This window comes from Balaenoptera ricei, chromosome 8 (genome assembly GCF_028023285.1).
Source record: "Balaenoptera ricei isolate mBalRic1 chromosome 8, mBalRic1.hap2, whole genome shotgun sequence".
NCBI lineage: Eukaryota > Metazoa > Chordata > Mammalia > Artiodactyla > Balaenopteridae > Balaenoptera > Balaenoptera ricei.
The window spans coordinates 97,943,287-97,962,721 of NC_082646.1; the positions used below are offsets into that span (position 1 = coordinate 97,943,287).

Genomic DNA, 19,435 nt, shown 5'->3' on the forward strand with positions numbered 1-19,435 from the left:
TCCTGATTCAGCCTCCCAGCCTCTCACTTCTCCAGCCCCAACCCCAAAGGGGCAGGACCTTTTAGCGTCACTGATTCTCCTCAAATAAATAGGAATGGACAGCTTTAGAAAGTTGTTACCAAGAAATGTGCATAGCAGACATCCTGGTGCTCTTAACCCATCAATGAACCTGACCCCTACCCTAAAGTATCAGGCATTAGCATTTTCTGAGCTCCATCTATGGACCCGATGCTACAGTGAGCACTCTAGGAGGACTTTCTCATGTAGTCCTGGTGTCAGCCCTCTGGAGAAGGAGGAAGGAGATGAAGATGATAAAGAAGATGGTGCTGGTGAGTGGCAGGGGCCAGGCTCCAAGCTAGAGCTGTCCGACGCAGGGCCTGAGCGTTCATCTCCACACTACAGCCCACGGCTGTGGGCGTCCTCGGGAAGAAGGAATCACCCACATCCTGCTCTTCGCTGCTCCCTGCAACCCAGGCTGCCCCACGCAGCACACATCTCTCTCCAGATCCCAAAGGGTGCACCCCCCTCCCTATTTTCAGCACCAGCATCCCCACTGCTCCTCTGTACTGGGGCATCTACCTGCAGAGATTTATGTCAACAGGTGATCTCCACAGCCTGCCTCTGCTGCCCTGGGCCTGGTACCTCTCCCCAGCAACACTGGGTGCTCATCAGGGAAGGATTTGGGGTTCAAGGTCTTCTAGTCTCTTTTCTATTCATGCATCTAACATGTGCCTCCTGCCAGGCACTGTTCTGGTGATGGAGATAAAGTCATTTAAAAAATGTCCTCAGTCCTATTATCTTCAGCACAAGCTGCCCCCAGCCCCACCTCCCCTTAAGTGTCCACTGACAGATGAAACAGAGAATTTAGAAGGAAAAGGCACACCTGGAAGCAGAAGACCAGGGTGTAAGTGCTCACCTTGCCATTAACTCATTCTGTGACCTTGAATGAGTAACTCGGGCTCTGGGCCTCAGCTTCCCCATCTGTCAAATGGGAGGTCTGGACTCCAGCAATCACATAGCCTTGGTCGCTCCTGTCTCTCCTTCCCAGCTTTTGCCGCGTCCGCCTACCGCCTGTAACTCTATTAACTGAATATTATTCTTGAAATAAATGTACTTTTTCTAATTAAGTGAATTTATTTTAGAAGGGAATTTTAAATCACTTCTGCAAATGGAAAAACTCAGTATCGTTTGCCGTAAGAAAAAAAAGGTAACCAGAAAAATAAATTCAATGAAGGGAAAATAGTGTTATTAGCCTCACTGGAAACTGTTCCCTGCCAAGGGCTGTGGTCCCAACGCCCCGCTCTCTCTCCTACCTATTCAGCTGACGACTGTTCCAGAAGCTCCTTCCATGTGCCAGGCACTATTCTGGTGCTGGAATAAAGCAATTAAAAAGAAATAGATAAAGTCCCTGCTTGCATGGAGCTCATGCCCTAGTGGAGGGAAATAGGAAATAAGTAAAATAAATGCAGTATGGTAGAGGCACATGCTGTGGAAGAAAAGAAAGCAGATGAAGGACAGGTCACTACCTTACTGAGGGTTAGTGAGGGTCTCAACGTGAATTTGAGCAAAGCTCTGAAGGGAGCGAAGGCAGAGCCACGTGGGTCTTTAAGAAAAGAGCATACAGGGCTTCCCTGGTGGCGCAGTGGTTGATAATCTGCCTGCCAGTGCAGGGGACACGGGTTCGATCCCTGATCCGGGAAGATTCGCATGCTGCAGAGCAGCTATGCCCCTGCGCCACAACTACTGAGCCTGTACTCTAGAGCCCACGAGCCACAACTACTGAGCCCACGAGCCACAACTACTGAGCCCACGTGCCACAACTACTGAAGCCCGCACGCTTAGAGCCCATGCTCTGCAACAAGAGAAGCCACCACGGTGAGAAGCCTGCAAACCGCAATGAAGAGTAGCCCCCACTCGCTGCAACCAGAGAAAAGCCCACGTGCAGCAACGAAGACCCAACACAGCCAGAAACAATAAATAAATAAAATAAAATAATAAAATAAATTTATTTTTTTAAAAAAAGAGCATCCAGGTTAGAGAGAACAGCAAGTACAAAGGCCCTGAGGCAGGAGTGTTCCCCTGTGTCTGAGGAACCTTGTAGCCGAGCGAGCTGGGGGAAGGGTCAGAAAGGTAGCAGGGAGGCTGCTGTTAGCTGGGGAAGTTGGGAATATCGAAGGGGTGTTAAAGATGGAGGAGCAGCAAACTGAGACCTCCTCATGGGCTTCATCAGAAGGAGGAAAAGAAGTAAAGAGAACGAACAGCTCTCTGGTTCTGCGACTCAATACTATATGTACTGTTGGGTCTTTGTAGCCTTTTAAAGTCATCCTCTGGAACTCCAGGGATGGCCCACCAGGGCACACATCCCAACTGCCCAGGGAGCTCACCTCAGGGCAATCTGGTTCTTTCCTGCTCACATGGTCCATTATTCTTCATGTTTCCAGGCTGGACATCAAGCTCAGGAGGTGGTCTATAGATGCCCAGCAGGCTTCCCTTCCAACTCGTATTTCTAGGTCTGCACTTTGTATCTCCTACCTCCCTGGACAGCCTGCTCCCAGACTTCCTCATTCCAAGCAAGGCATCTGGAGATGCTCTCTGTCCCAGAGACCTGTGGCCAGGCCACCAAGCCGAGCACTCAGATGATAACGTGGATAGCCCTGGACCAGGGAGGCCCTTCCTCGGCTAATCCTAGCAGCAAACCCAGAAGGATATATGTTACTTTCCCCGACTGCAGAGGCTCCTGGGTGAGAAGAGAGGCTCAAGGGTACGAGGTGCGGGGTTTCTGAGGGTGAGCCGAACCCACAGTTATGGCTGGGCACCAGGCCCTTGCTCAGTGGGGCTGCCAGGGCTGGAAAGAAATCAAAGCCCTGAGCTCCCCAGGGGCAGCCATCAGAGTAGGGAGGCTACCCCCAAAGCCCTCTTTCCAGAAGGATTCGGGCTGGGGGAGGGGGAAGGGAGTCCAGGGCTGGGACCAGCGTGACACAAGCAAGGTGCAGAGTTAAAGGAGGCCCTTGCAAGGTAGGCACTCAAACACACACACACACACACACACACACACACACACACACACACAGAAGTGCCTCCTTACATTCTGCTCCCTGGCGCCTGGCTTGCCTCACCCCAGTCCTGGCCCTGGACTGGGGCACACTATCCTGCCTCCCCAGGCAGAAGGACCCCAGACCCCTCCCACTGCCCGCAGCTCAATGCTCGAGAGCCTCAGGCTTGCCGAGCTGACGCTGTTCATGAATCAGGCTCCACCTCCGACTCTCTGTGTGATCTTCTGTCAGCCCCTCCCCTCTCTGGGCCTCAGTTTCCCCATCTGTAAACCTGAGCAGTTGAGCTAGATTAAACTACTAGAGCATCAGGATCACTCAGGACTCATGCAGGGGTGGAGTGGGGGAGCCCTAGAGATTTCAAGGCCCCACTCCAAACCTACTGAAGCAGAATCTCAGGGGGGAGGGGCCCAGAAATCTGTATTTTAATTCTGATGAACCAAGTTTAATGGACCATCCAGCCTGTAAGCTACTTGGAGCTTTCCAGGTCTGTCTTTGGGTTGATGTGCCCCAAAGTGGAGAAAAATGCCATCCATGCAAGAGGCACACATTCATTCATCCAATCAAGCAACACGGATTCCTTCAGTGGCTAGAACCGTTCTAGGTTCAGAGCCAGGAAAAGGAGGCAGACACAGTTCTGCATCATGGGTGTACACGCTGATGGGGAGGTGAGAGGCAAGAGACAGTGCACAATGATTTTAGATGGTAAGAGCTGTTAGGAAAAGACATGGTGGCATGAGCTTTGGGGAGTGGCAGGGCCACCTTTGGGTCCCTAAAGATGACTCTCTGAGAAGGGACATTTGAGCTGGCACCTGGATGATGTGACTCTCTGGAGGAAGGGTACTCCAGGTGGTGGGAACAGCCAGTGCAAGGGTCCTGGGGCAGGTACAAATCTCCCACTAGAGAGAAGGCCAGTGCAGCTGGAACATGGCGAGTTGTGTGGGGAAGGACTAGTTGACAAGGGGGTGAGGAGAGCAGGGGCCAGGGCGTGCTGGGTGAGCCTGGGTAAGGAGTTCGGCAGGTAAGGAGTTCGGCAGGATGGGATCTTCCTCTTCAACAGACGGCTCCGGATGCTGGCTGAGAATGGACTGGATGGCACACTACAGGAAGCAGGGCGGCAACGGCAGCTGTCTGGGTGAGACGGTCTGGTGTCTGGGCTGGAGGCAGGGCAGATGGGTTGCAGGGTCCGCTCAGGCATCCATTTGCCGGGAGGGTGGATAGAAGTTTTGAATGGACCTGCCTGTGCTCTGTGGACAGATGTCCTGGGGAGCAACTCGAGGGCGGGGCCCGGTCTTACAGGGCTTTGTGCCCCTTCGGAGACCAGGCCCCGTGGGTATGGTAAGCAAATAACCTGCAGAGCGTGGGTAACTCCTAAAATGTCCTCAAGATGGCACAATGTGGCGAGAGATGGGCCAGGAGGAGCAGTGAGGGCAGGGGTGGGGCTGGGCCGTGACCTCAGCAGGCCCGGGAAGCTGGGCTCACCCCAGCTCTGGGGAGTCAGGAGCGTCCAGGGAGCTGCGGCAGGCCAGGCCTGGCCTGGAGTTGATTAGCCGCCGGGAGGGGAGGGCGAGGGTGTTGACCTTCGGAGGCAGGCTGGCGTCCCAGTGGCCCCGACACCAGGCCTGGCACCCACAGACATCCGGCCCCTCTCAAGCAGACCTGGAAGAAGCTCTAGGGTGAGGGGCAGAGGTGGGGTGCAGGTTGGTGGGGAAGATCCGGTCAGACCTGGGAGTCCGGGGACCTGGCTTCCAGCCCCAGCTCTGTCCCCAGGTCCTGGTGACCTTGGACTAGTCCCTACTCACTTCTCGATCACTTCCCCCATCTACAAAAAATGACGGATGAAGCTGGTGGCCCCCTTCCAGGGGCTCCTTTCCAAGCCTCACATTCCCTAGGCCTGAGACTGTGGGGAAAGTTCAGGGGGGATGAGAAGTCTCAGGGGTGGGGGAGGCCTGGCTGTGGGAGGACAGCGAGGTGACCGGGACAGGAGGACCTGCAGAGCCATCAAGCTGCACTTGGAGGGGACCTTAGGGGATGCTCAGGGTGACTGCAGGGGAGGGGTCAGAGGGCTCACATCTCCTCTCCTGGCCCCTCCAGACCCTGACGGTGTTGCTTTATCTTCTTCCACAGGGGATGTGGCTCGAAGCAGCTTCTACTGCTAAAGATCAGCTTGCAAACTCTTGACCTAGGCCCATCCCATTTCACAGAGAGAATGGCCCAGAGAGGGAAAGGGACTGGCTTGAGTCACACAGCAAAGAAGGCTGAGGGGACAGAGGTAAGAGAGGAGCATCCACGCCACTGCCCTTATCCCCTTAACACTAGCATGGTTGCCTCTCAAGAAAGACCTTTAGTCTACCCAGGTGGACTCATGCAGGCACAGAAGAGTCACCCAGAGGTGAACCCAGGCCATTGGCTCTTCTGACATCTTTGGGCAACCCAATCTCATTTATTCTTCATTATTTGTCCCTTCCTCCTCAGAACTCCAGGCTGGTAAATTTTTCACTTCATTCCACTCAGAGAGGTGGGATAAGGTGGGAAGGTCTGCAAATGCCCCCGGCTTCCCTGGCAAATGCAGGGGAAACCTAAAAACAAGCAAGGAAACAAGAAAGCAAATCAAATCCTTATCGACTATCCAGTAGGGCCTGTTAACCTACCTATGTCCAGATGTAGCATTATTGCCCCCACTTGGCAGATGAGGAAACTGAGGCTTAGAGGGGTGAAGGGACTATCCTGGTGTTCCCAGCTGGGACCAGAATCCAGGCCTCGGGACTCTACAGTGCATGAGGCTTGCTATGGTGAGGCTTTTCACGCCTCTCCCAGTGTCTTCCCCTGGGTGCTGAACAACTCCCCTCCTGCCCATCCACTGGGCCAGCAGCATCTTCGGGTGTCACTTGCCTTTGCATGAGCCTGGACCACAGTGGCTAGGCCCAGAAGGCCCCATTTCAGAGACAAGAGCGACTCCTGGTGGCAGTTCATGAGTATGACATGCTGCTAAATGCTCTGGGAGTAGTCCGGGAAGATGCCAGGGCACTTCCACTCTCTCCTTTCCTCCGACCCTCAGTGTGCCTGTATAGAAGGCCTGCTCTGTGCCAGGCATAGTCCAAGGTGTTAGGGACACAAAGCCAAATGTGATCTTTTCCCTCAAGAAACCTCCAGCAGGAGAGAAGTTTCCCTCAAGAAACTTCAAGCATATAATATTGTTATATAATAATAATTGCAATGGAAAGCATGAAAACCAAATTTTCACACATTTTTTCCTCTTAATCAGGGCAAACTAAATCCTATACGGAAGTGTAATTTACAGTAATATCCAACACTACTGGACATTTACTACAGGCCAGGAACTGTCCTAAGTGCTTTACCTGAACAAACTCATTTAATCCTCCCAACAACATTAGGAGGCAGGCACTGTCATCAGCTCCATTTTCAGATAATAAGTATATTACTAGCAACATGTGATATCATGTACATGGTAAGAATATTAACTCCATTTGCAAACGAGTGATCAGAGAAGCTGAGTAACCTGGCCAGGGTCACACAGCTTGTGAGATGCAGAGTCAGGATTTGAACTCAGGCAGGACGGCTCTAGAAGCCTTGCCCTTCATCTCAATGTCACACTGCCTCTGTGTACAGGTTATACAAGTGAGGCTTCTCTGGCTGAAAGGAAGGGGGGGTGGCTTAGGAGTCATGCTTGTTCAGCCCATCCCTCACCTCCTCTGGACACCCAAGGGGTCATCAACAGCTGCTGACCTCAGTGTGGAAATCAGTGCACACCTGACATGGAGATGTTGACAGATTTTAAGAAGAGAAGAGGAACAATTAGATTTGCGTGTTGCAATGATTACTCCAAGGTGGGCTGTGGACAATAAATACTGCCTGCCATTCCAGTAAACAACGAATGTTGCCTGCCATCAAGCCACCAGCCACTGCAGCCTCCCCCAGTGCTGTGCCCTGAGGGGAATTCAAGATGAAGAAAAACAGGATACTGGCCCGAGATAGTTAAGATGCATATCTAAGGAATAATTTCATTGAACTCAGACTCTTGCATCTTCCCATACATAGAAAAGCACTAAAATCATTAACTTGAGATGTCTGGTTTTTTATGATTAGCAGTAATCTTTTAATATTTGACTACATTTTTTTTTTTCAGCAAAAAACTCCTATATATCTTGGCTCCTCCCTTACCTCTTGGGAACAGTTCCTCAGAGCTAGCCGAGAGGCTCTTTCCCAGGCTATAGTCCTCAGTAAGGTCTCCGAATAAAACCTAACTTGCAACTTTTAGGTTGTGCATCTTTCTTCAGTCGACAGGACCAAGGGGTTCAGGACTGGAGACTGTGATCAGAGTTAAGGGGCTGAACTGGGCCAGCAGCCACGGAAGCAGAGGGCAGGAGGGGAGAGGTGAAAAAGTGATTGGTCTTCGCCATGGAGAACATACGGCCACAAGCCTAGTTTTTAACTTACTTGGAGGTTGGGGGTGGGATATGTTTCTAGTTTGCCTCAGGAGCCAATCAATTCGTTCAAAAGTATTTATAGAATCACTGCTATGTGTAGCCATTGTTCTAGACGCTGAGGATATAGTGGGAAACCAGAATGCATTGTTGGCTTTGATTTGCTGATATTTTGTTGATAATTTTTGCATCTATGTTCATGAGAGATATTGGTCTGTAGTCTTCTTTTCTTGTAATGTCTTTGTTTTTGGTGTTAAGGTAATGCTGGCTTCATAGAGTGAGTTAGGGATTAGTCCCTCTACTTCTATTAATATCTTCTTTTATTTATGATGAAACTTAGAACACAAGTGTATATGAAGATGTGTCTACTACAAGGACAATGTTAAAATCAAATGTTTGTCTACCCAAGCCAGGAATTGTGACCTTGGGATAGTTCCTCCGCTTCTCTCTTCTCTTTCCTCATTTGTAAACTAGCATTGATCATAATAAACATATCTTACCGATAGCCCTGTTTTAAGTGTCAAATAAATTACAGCATGTAAAAGGCTTAAGCACAGCCCCAGGACATGGGGAAGACTCATTAATATTAGATATCATTACGACCAGGTCTTTAATTTTACGTATAGAAGTGTGCCTCAGTATAAAAATCTCATCCATGCCTAAAGTATCAGATTGGAAATTTTGCATGAGGGACTACATTCTTCTTTTTCTCAGGGCAAAAAATAATAATGCAAATAATGCACTCCTAACCCATTCAAAATCCCCAACCGATTCCCCAAATATCATGTAAACATATATAATAATCGACTAAGGATTTCTGCATAACATGAAACAGCGAAAACACCAACTGCCTAAGTACTCAACCTCTGCTGGACTCATGAGCGGGTCTGTTTGTCCTCAGGGTGCACGCTGTGTGGATGCGAAGCTCGGGCTCCTTGGTGGATGAAGGTTGCAGGCCGCCACGCAACCATTTCTCTAGGTTTTTCAAAAGCACCCCATCACGCTTCAGGAAATGCGGTAATGCATTCCAGAACCAATAACGTCTTTATAATTATCTTTACTTTCTTACACATGAAAAAAAAAATGTATAGTAGCTGGAGGCACACGTATGGGCAAATGCACCGTCTCATCCGCTCATTTCCTCCATTGCCAAAAGCTTTTCTATTAAGTAGATTAGATATTCCAGGTCTCCGGACTCACCTTCTTTCTTCGCAGGCTTTTTCCCTTTCGTCGAAAACATTTACACTTCATAACATGGGGAAGATGACAGTGTCGGCTCATGGCCCATTACACAGTGTAGACACTGGACGTGGATCTCCGGGAAGAACCGCTGAGATGCTGCCGCCGCTCACACAATCTTTGCACCGGATGCACACGAGGTGTAAATGTCTTTACGCCATGTTCCCGCAGAATCATTAGAGTAGGATTTCGTTCTTCAGTCAGAGAGTGAATTTTGGGTAAATCTTTTTTTCAGGTCCTTTTGAGTGTGTGTGTGTGTGTGTGTGTCACCCTTTCTTCAGAAGAAGTCTTATTGTTATATATACAAAACAGCTGAGCGCAGAGCTGCCCGAGGAACGTGGTAGTGGAGCCCGAAGCCCCGCCCCTGGAACCACCCTAGCGGACTCCGCGCACGTCCACAAAGATATGAAGATATACATCACAGCAAAGCTTGCTTTGAAGAGCACTGAACCAGATTATTTTCATATTTACAACACTGCAGTGGCTCGATTTTGTGCTCACTTGTTAGAGCTTTTCTCAACTGGGCTTTTTATAGATATAATTTCCCTTTTCCTTTATATCATGACCTCCATCTTTTTTGCGTTTGTTGATAATGTCTGCTCTCGTGATTGCCGGCTGCTCCTGGGGATATAAGTAAATCGATAAATGTACTTCTGAATGCTCGCTGGGCCACCTTGGTCCAGGTCAACATCTCCTGCCTGGATTATTGCAGTAGCCTCCTCCTTGGTCTCCCCTCTTCTAGCCTTGCCCCCCTAAGGTCTGTTTACAACCCAGCAGCCTGAGGGATCCTATTAAAACATGAGTCAGATCATGCCATTTCCCAGCTCAAGTGCTTCCCTCTGAGTAAAAGCCCAAGCTGGGAAGGCCTCCCATCATCTGGCCATGCCACCTCTCCGGCCTCATTTCCTATTACTTGCCCCTCACACACCCTATTCCAATATAGCTTCAGCCTCAGGGCCTTTGCACGTGTACCTGCTCTGCCTGGGATGCTCTTCCTCTAGGTAGTCTCACTCCCTCACTTCATTCAGGTCTCCGCTCACATGTTATCTCCTCAGATGGGCTTCCTTGATCTGTTATATGAAACAACTTCTCTCTTCCAGAAACTCCCTACCCTCTACCCTGCTTCAATATCTCCAATCCACTTGTTGCCACCTGCCATATTATATATTATTTTCTGTCCTTCACTGGAAGGTTAGAAGCTCCAAGAGGCAGGGCCTTGACTGTTCTGTTTGCTGCTGTCCTCTCAGTGCTAGAATATTGCCCAGTACACACTAGACACTCAACAAGCATTTATGGGATGAAGGAATGAATGATCATTAAATGAGAGTTAGTGTTAAGCACGATTTTTTTGCATTCGGTTGCTTTGCAACTGGTTCATATGGTAACTCTGCCACCTAGAATGCAGCTATGGGTGCTAGGAGAGCTGGTGGTAGAGTGTACTTTTGTTCCCAATTATCCACTCCCCATCCCTATAAGAAGATTAGACAGCCCCGCACATTGTCACATGACTAGAGGCACCTCCCTGAGGGAGGATACGTCTCTGCCCACTGATGTGGAGCTTTAACCAATGGAATGTGGGCAGAAGGGACAGATGCCACATCTGAGCAGATGCTTTGAGAGCCATCATGTGGCTTGGCCATTGCTCTTTTTCCTTCTCCCATGAGAGCAGCATGTCCCAAATAGGGGCCAAATTTTCATCTTGAATGTAGGAATGACAAAGACACAAGGAGCAGAGCCTCATCTGACACATGGCAATCTTCAGCAACCACTTAACATCAAGGAGAACTAAAACTTGGTTGTTACTAAGTCGACAAGATTTTCAGGGTTCTTTGTTACTGCAGCATAATCTCACAAAAGCTGACTGATACAGGGCTAAGGAGTAGCACTAGAGAAGTAGTTAGGTTAAACGACCTTTGAATTCCCTTCTAGGCCCTCATTCTAGACTCCTTGGCTCGTTCTCAGTAAATGGGACAGGAGTCACTTTAGGGAAAAAGAGACACTTTAGGAAAACAATATAGCATATCTTTTAGGGTCTAGAGTCAGGCAGCCCTGACTTGCTCCTGGCTTTGCCAGTCACCGGCCACGAGATCTTATTCAAATTATGTAAACTCACCAAGCCTTAGCTGCCTTCTCCACAAAATGGGGATGGTAATTTTTCTGCCTCTGAGGGTCAGAGTGAGGATTAGATGAGATAATGCCCAGTGCCTGGCATGTGGTACACCCTCCATCAGCAGGAGTTGCGGTGGACATCTGTCATATTCATAGCTGCCCTGCGTCTTTGGAATAGTCTTTCTATGTCTGAGGAAATTCCCACATTACAAGTTCAACCTCCCAGAGCAGGCATCGGAACGCTAACTCCCAGCCTCGCTGGCAGTCGGCCTGCAGGCCAGTGGCCTCGGTGCCTGGGGTCTGACACTTGGCTGCAAGGCTTGGATTCAGAGGCAGTAGGCTTTGTGAGGAGGTTCCGTGTTTTGCTGTCATGATGGACGTAACCTGCTGGTGGTGGGATCCCGGGGGTTTGCAAAGTTGACTTCCTGGGGTAGAGGGGCATCGGATGGAGGATGTGACAGTGATAGTTGTCTTATTAGGCTGGTGCTGCAGCGTAGTTTGAGGTCTTATTTCTGGACACTGAGCTTGAGCCTGACTCTCCAGCCAACCCCAATCCCCCACTCAACAATTCAGGGGGCTTTGCAAGTACCTTTTAGTAAATTTTTCTGCATGAACAACTAGACTCTATTTCGTATGCTTACAATGCTTACTAGAGTTAATATTATTTCATTACCATTATTAAACAAGAGTTATCGGTCTTCGAGGCCTCCAGATACCCAGGGGGACTGCAGGCCAACTAGCATTGGCTGGTAAATCCCACACCAAGTTCCTTGTCTGGGCTGGGTGGGGAATCTGCAGTTGGAACCTGTTAAGGAGACCTAATTCTATGTCTGCCCTCGCCTGGCTCTCATGCGGAGCCTACACTCTGCTCCTGGGAGCCTGAATTGACCTGAGGCCCGGGGTGGGAGGTGGGGACCCTCCCCTGTCCCTCCAGGCTTTCCTCTCCTGGTGTCTCTCCAGGTTTCTCTTGATTGGCTGCACTGGGTGGTATGGACACCAGAGGGCGCTAAATGCTCATTTCGGAGGGAAGCATGTGGAAATTTTTTGTTTTTGTGTTTGTTTTGGTGTGTGTTTGTTTTAATCTCTACATTTCTGTTAGGGAAAGAAATGACTTGGAGACAACTAACCAGTCTGTCTTATAACCCTAATGTAGCAAATGTTGTATGTGCATTGCCTGCAGCTTAACAGGTGAGGAAACAGACCCAGACAGGTGAAGATGCAAGCTTAAGGTCACATGGCTAGAAAGTTATCAGGGCAGGGACTTGAACATAAACCATCTCTCAGAGAGGAGGACTGTGCTAACACCGTAGTTTTCTTAGGGAGGGTCATGGAGAGAAGGGAAGAAAAGACTGTGGTGTTTTCCTGCAGAGGTCTGTGTGGCAGTGCTGCCACTCAGAGAGCTTTCAGTACAAACACCAGTTCAACCAGCACCTGTTGAGCCCAGGACTGCAACCTCAGTTGCCCATGGGGACTAGGCAGGTCACAAAAATGAGGAAAGCAGGTCGGGTGGGCAATGGGGAGGGGTGGGGACTGGGGCCAGCTGGAGGGTGCATGTTACAAATGAAAGGGACACCACACTCAGGTCCACCAGCTCTTGCCCTGTCAGGATGCACGTCAGGGTGTTTGGGTTTTTCTGTTTTTTCATCAGAAGCTGTATGTCTAAATGTTATGAAATCCCCCAATGTTGAAATACCCGTGACAAATGCAAAACTTTTTCAACTCAACTCTCTGAGCCTTGGCGTTCTCAACCTTACAATGAGGAGACTGTGTACACCACTGGCTCCTTGGGCCACAGGAGTGTTCTTTTTAGCCTGTGCCTGTTTCAGGGGAGGATCTCATGCTGGTTTTGCGCAGCTCCACGCAATGGCAGGAGTGAGAGCTGCCATTTCTAGTCCCGTTTTGGTAGCAGCACCCCATCCATCTCAGGGACTTAGGGGTATCTGGAGACACCAAAACAGGGTTGTCCAGAGGAGCCTTTTCTGTTTTCTGCTTTTCTGCTCCAACAACTCTTCCCTGTGGGCACAGAGGTCACAAGAAATGGTCTCTAACAGGATCTACTGGGGTTCAAGGAGAAAATGATAGGATTGCTTTATATTTGTTGATTTTTATTTTTGTATATCTTGACTATTTTAAATAACTTTTCATCTTGTCTTTTCAAATTTTGTTTTTGTGTATGGCTCGGAATATGCCAAATGGTAGCAAATTAGTGCATACATCTCGATTATAAATAAATAAACTAACATACATTGGCATGGGGGCTCATGACTGCTTGGGGTACCCAACTCCTGCCGTGGGGTTGACCTGATGCCTGAAAGGGGAAAACAACAGGCATAACAGGGAATTGTGGATGGGGAGAGATCATTCAATAGTTTCAAAGTTACCCAAGTGCCACAGTTGTTAAAAAAAAACAAAAAGCTTCATAATATGTAAAGCACTACACAAATGTTTGTTATCAAATTAGTTAAATATACCCAAAGTCATTTTTAAATTGTCTGGAGCATGGTAAGAGTTTGCTTTAAAAATGGAGGCTCTGTTATTATTTTTGCTGTTGCTCTTGGTATTGTAACACTGTGGGGCACTACTGCACTGGTTTCTGGGTCAGCTTCCCCACTGTGCTGAAAGCCCCGTTGAGGCCAGGGCTGCGTGGGATTAACCCCTGGACCTTCGGATGTAGCGGGGGGCAGGGTGGGCAGGGGTCTAAATGATCTTTGTTAAATGGCTGAGATGGAAAAAAATCAACGGCTCAGTCTCTTTGGTGGGAACTTGGATCCTGTCCCAGCTACAACCCAGCTATAAGGGGCTCAGAGTTTAGATCCTCATCCAGTTCTTTGGAGAAGAAAGGCCCTGGCCCTGTTGAACCCATTCAAATGCAGGAGTTACTGTGCTTAGCAATAGACTCAGGCTTGATAAATTGCTATTAACCACTTCCTGGCCCAAGACCCAGCAAGAAGACAGAGTATGGAGCAGATTTATGTCAAGCGTGGAGAGAACCCAGCTCTCCGGGGACCAGCATTCTTTCTGCTTCTCAAGCAGGAAGCAGGGTCTTTTCAAGGCCCTGCGGGGTGCTCTTTGATGCAGTGTGAGCCTTTAGGAACAGACCACATGGCTTAGTGTTGGTGGTCAGAATCTGGGTACCTAGGTCCTATGCATCTTGGGCTTTTCCTGTTAGGGTCAATTTCTGCAACCGAAAACTAAGTTGGCTATAAACTATCACTTCTCTTTCCTCTGTCACTTACTAATTGTATGACCTTGAGCTGGTTACTTACCTTCTCAATGCCTCCATTCCCACATCTTGGAAATGGGCATTGTAATAGTATGTACCTCCTAGGGTCGTTGTTATGAGGATCCATGGGTGCTATTTAAGTTTATAATTTTAAGGAAACCATGCAGGTCGAAGGGAGGGAGGTGCTAAATCTGTTCTGCGGACTCTCTGAAGGATGATCCTAAATAACCTAAACACTCAGGACTAAGTGTCTGCTGCCAGACTTCTGATTCATTTGTGCACAAATGGTTGTGTAAGAAAATATTGGGCACCTTTTTCTTTAAATCAGCTGAATTCAGACTCTCAGTTCCCACCAGTGGAATATCTACTCCAGTCATTCTGAGGTCCCACTTGGGACAGACTGTGTTTTCCTGATTGAGTTTCCCACCAACTAGAATATCTGCAACAGTATCTTCTGCCCTGCAAGCGCTTCTAGAACATTGCCACCCCTCATCCAGAGAAGGAGACTATGTCCCCTCCCCTTGAACCAGGTGGGCTTTTGTAATTGCCTCCGCTCATAGAATACAAAGGAAGTGATACTACATGATTTCTGAGGCTAGGTCATAAAACGCCACATGCTTCTATCTTGTTCTCTGTTAGCTCCTGAAACCCAGCCATCTTGCTGTGAAGAGGCCCCAGCAGCCTGCCGAGAGGCCTCATGGAGAGGAACTGAGGCCTTGGGCGCCAGCTCTAGCTGAGCTCCCAGCTGACAGCCAGCACCAACTTGCTAGCCAGCTGAGTGAGTGCACCATCTTGCAAATGCATCCTCAACCTCCAGCTGAATCAGCTGATATTGCCTAGAGCAGAGATAAGCCTTCCCCACTGAACATACCCCAAATGACAGATTTATGGGCTAAATAAATGACTGGGTGGTTTGTTACATAACAATAGGAAACAGATGCACCACTCTCCCCCATCCCTCTCCTCCTCTTTCCTCCCAGAGCTGTACAAGAGTCTTGGGGCTTTTCCTAGGCCCAGGCACGGATGAGACCCTGACACCCATGTTCTTGCCCACAAAGACCTTCAGATCTCCTGCTTTGCCACCTTTGGGGTGGAGAATCTTTGGGAGGCTGGGAACCCCATGGCCATACCCTTTTGAGGTCTTATAACCACCATCTCCCCTACCTCCAAGTTGGCCATTTGATATTTTTTGGCCATGCCATGTAGCTTGAGGGATCTCAGTTCCCCGACCAGCGACTGAACCCAGGCCACAACAGTGAAAGCCTGTAATCCTAACCACTAGGCCACCAGGGAACTCCTTAGAGTGGTTCTTCTTGCCCCTTTTCCTGCCTCCAAAACTCCTGGTTTCACCTCTGGAATGGACTGGAGAATTTCCCAAAAGATGGAAGTAATCTCTCACTAGAGGTGGCTGTGCTCTCTGCCTGGAAAAATGACCGAGGTAAGTCACGGTGAAGGCTGACTCCCGCTGGAAGAGAGGAAATGCTGAAAAACCAACCCAATTTGACATTTCAGTAAATAACTGAGACACACATCTATTCATTGACTGTCCCTTAAGCTCCCATTGTGTGCCCAGCATTATGCTGGGTGCTGGGAAGACAAAGCTGAATGGCAGTGCCACCCACGGACCTGGCAGGAAAGCCACCTGTGTCCACCCAAAGCCTGCACCCCACCTTCCTCCTCCATCATGCTTCAGGTATCTAAAAACCTAGAAATCTCTGCCTAAATGGCCCAAGCCCAGTTTTAGCGCTTACACAAGCGACTTCTCCAGGTCCATCCGTCTGAGGGTACAACATGCCCCCGTGTGCACCCCTAGAGGTGTGACTTGAGTGGTAGCTATAGGCAAGGTGTGTGGACAGAGTTTGGGCATGTGGGCTGGGGTGTTCACAGGCCTGAGTCCTAGGCTACTTGTGACACAGGACACAGATGGTGCTAGGAAGAGAATTAGGGTGGGTGTGCTGAAGACTGGGGTCACGGCTGACTCACCCCTACACCCACCATGTCCCTGCATAGAATTACAAAGAGTACAAGAATTCTAAATTTCAACATGGCCTTCTCGGTCATTATAAAGAATATTTCTCAAGGCAGGAGAATAGACATATTTTATTTTACAGTCTGTTAAATGTTTAGATATATACGTGGGCCTCAGTTTTCGCTATCAACATGTCAGAGTAGCTCTGTGGAACAGGACCAGTGCCCCAGGCTGTGACTCCTATAGGACACCCTCTTCTATGGGCTGCAGAGGATGGTGGGAGAGTCTGGCAGAGATTCCAGAAGCTGCCTGTAGACTGCCCTGCATGTTGCCCCAGCTGCCTCCATCTCTAATCTGGAGTGACAGAGACAGGAAGGGGTGGCAGATGGGACTCATGTGATCTAATGCCTGCCTGGGGGAAGGGGGGGGGGTGCTGATGGAATCCAGCTGTTTTGCCACCTGCCAATCACCATCACCAACACCCCCAGCTTGAGGGGAGGGGATCCGGAGCAAGGTAGGAGAGGAAGGTATTTTATGCCCATTTTGCATGGATTGGTTAGGGTGGGGAGCTGGAGTCCAGGCCAAGACAGAATAGCACTGTGGTTCCCGAAGTATGGTCCCTGGAACAGTAGCATCAACGCCGTCCAGAGCTTTTTAGGCTCTTGGCCCCTTGCAGGAAAGATGGTGTCCTTCTGTGGGAAGGACAACAGTATGGGACACTTCTGGGCTTAAAGAACTCCCCAGCCCCATCCCCAAGCTCCTCCGGCTTGATGTGGAGATTCTATGAAAGAGACTTTTTACTGGAAAGAAAACATTTATTTATTGAGCATGCACGGTGTCCAAGAGCGGACAAACACTTCACGAGCGCTACCACATTTAATCCTCAACAGCCACCCTCAAGATTGGTATTATTTTTATTATCATGATATCCCTTTGAAGGGCTCAGTCTAGAGAGGTTAAGTACCTTCCTTGCCTTGCCTTGGGTCACAAGGCTCCCAGGAGGCTACCTGGTCTGTGTGATTCTCAGAGCACCCTGACTTCTTCACCTTTATGCTAAACAGTGGTTGTCAAACTGAAGTGTGATTCAGAATCACCATGAAGCCTTGTTAAAGCAAACTGCTAGGCTCATCCCCCAGAGTTTCTTACTCAGTAGATCTGGGATGGGGCCCCCAAACACACATTCCTAACAAGTTTCCAGATGCTGCTGGTCCAAGGACCGTGCTTTGGGAACCACCTTGCTGGGCGGGGATCCAGCTCCCCACCCTACTCCACCCATGCAAAACCGGCATAATCATACCTTCCCCACAATGATGTCCTTGTGAGATGCCAGTGAGATAATGGGAATGAAAGAGCTTTGTCAGCTGCACAGCTCAATGGCTCTGGTCATAACGCAGGGACCTGAGGCTGGTCCCTGGGGTCTGGGTGTATGGAGGGCTGGGATGCAGGTGGGGGTACCACAGCCATCCGGAGATCTTTTGCGGCCCATCTTAATTCTGAGCCACTTCTTCTCAAGGGAGAAAGCCAGCTTCTCAGGGATGGACCAGCAGCCCCTCCTGCCCACCAGCTCATCAACCCACGCCTCCTCCCTTACCTCTGGCAGCCTGCTAGCACTGCCTCAGCAGACGGCTGGTCCGGGCTACTCCTCCAGGGGCCAGTCCAGGCAAGCTGGTGCAGCATCAAGCCTTGTGATTCACGGCCTGGGACTGGGTCCTGCTCACCACCCTTGTGAGACTCAGAGGCCGTGACTTCCCTTCTCTAAGCCTCAGGTTGCTCATTGGTAAAATGGGCGCAACATCTGGATAGAGTTGTGCAAATTCAACGGCCAGTACTTTTAAAGTACTTTTCCAAGCCAGAGCTTGGCACACAGCCTGGTCCCTGGCGAAAGTTCAATCAGTGGTAGCTGTTAGTATTTTCAAAAAGTGCCTGGGCCCAAGCCACCTCCTGGTAGAGGCCCGGACTTGGAACGCAAACCGCTCCCACGCCGTTCCCCGGTTGCACCCGGATACACCCGCCCCGGAATGCCAGCGTGGGTATCCGGAGGCCTGCCTGCCTCGGGTAGGGTTGCCAGGGTAGGGCAGGGCAAGATTAGGGAGGAGGTGAAGCGAGGAAGGGGCGTTCCTGGGGAGAGGCCTCATGCTAGGAGGGCCGGGGGCGGGGATAAGCCCGGAGGAGAGGGAGTCGGAGGCGGGGGTGGTGGGAGGGCCTAGGGAGGTGGCCAGCGGCGCGGGAGGAGCGTGGGAAGGCTGAGGAAGGCCGAGGAGGGGAGGGACCGCTAGAAAGCGCTGAGAGTGAGGTTTCCCACCCGGCAGGGCTGAGGCTCATGCCCACCCAGACAAGGCTTTATCCGGGCAGGGCCCGGGGCCTGGAGGGGCGCAGAGGACCCGGCCGAGGAGGCAGGCCCAGGGAGGGGCCCCATCCACAGGGTGAAGTTGGGCTGTAGCGGGGCGGGGCGAGGGGCGTAGCTCCATCCCCCGCAGGACCCGGGGCGGGGCTGGCCGGTTAGAGGGGGGGGGGGCGGGGCTGGCCGGTTAGAGGAGGGAGGCCGTAGCGGACAGAGCCCGATCCGGCTGGAAGCCAGTCAACATTCCTGCAGGGCCTGGGGGTGGGGCTGGCGGGCCTAAGTCAGGAGGCCGAGGGGGCGTGTCTGGGGGGCGGGGCCTCCGGGGCGGGGCCTGGCCGAGGACATTGCGTTCCCCGACGACTGCCGAGAGGGGGACGGTCGAGCTACTGAATCCAGGGCTGCGCAGTCGGACGCTGAGTGGGGCGCGAGCGGGAGACGCCAGGCTTGCAGCGCCGAGCAAAAGGCAGAGCCAGCAGGTGAGAAGGGGGGGTGGGGGGAGGCTTGCCGGCAACCACGAGCAAAGTTAGTTTTCGTCCCCACTTCCAGAGCCCGCTTGGGCAGCTTTCTCGCAACAAGTGACAGGTCGGGCCACGAAGGCAGCTGGTGGGTGAGAAGGAGCTTAAGTTCCCAAGTCCTGACCCCCAGTTCTCCGGCTCCGCCGTGCTCTGGCTGTGTGATCCCGGGCGCGTCCCCCCACCCTGCCCTGGACCTCTCGGGTTCCAGTAAAAGGAAGAGGTTGAACTAGGTGGACTCCGTGTTCTTATTGCCCTTTCTCACTGAAACCCCGGAAGGTGAGGCTGGCAGGTGAGAGCGGACTCAACAGGTGTTCGGATTGCGTCGCCCAGACTACAGTTTGTCTCCCTGCAGAGTGACACTGAGCAAAGCGAACTCTCTGCGAGGGTGAAGCGAATTGCTTTAAAGGTCACACTAGTTCCTCGCGTGGGACTTGAACCCACAGGCCTGGGAACCGGGGGCAGAGCCGGGGGCTTGGGATGGATGCCCAAGTCAGGGAGGTTTCAGCCTCCCCTTCCCCCCAACTCTGAGAGCCCAGTAAGACTT

The 19,435-nt window shown here is 50.8% G+C and overlaps 1 protein-coding gene across 2 annotated transcripts in view; it reads left to right on the plus strand.

Moving 5' to 3' along the window:
* Nucleotides 1-18,706: 18,706 nt before the first annotated feature.
* The window catches only part of CD82 (CD82 molecule), a 51,318-nt gene continuing 50,589 nt past the window's right edge, over nt 18,707-19,435 (plus strand). The window contains exon 1 of one of the 2 annotated variants that reach the window (XM_059931431.1): nt 18,707-18,852. The gene's annotated coding sequence lies outside the window, so the exon portion shown is untranslated. The remainder of the gene's footprint in view (nt 18,853-19,435) is intronic. The other variant, XM_059931430.1, reaches the window with a different exon arrangement.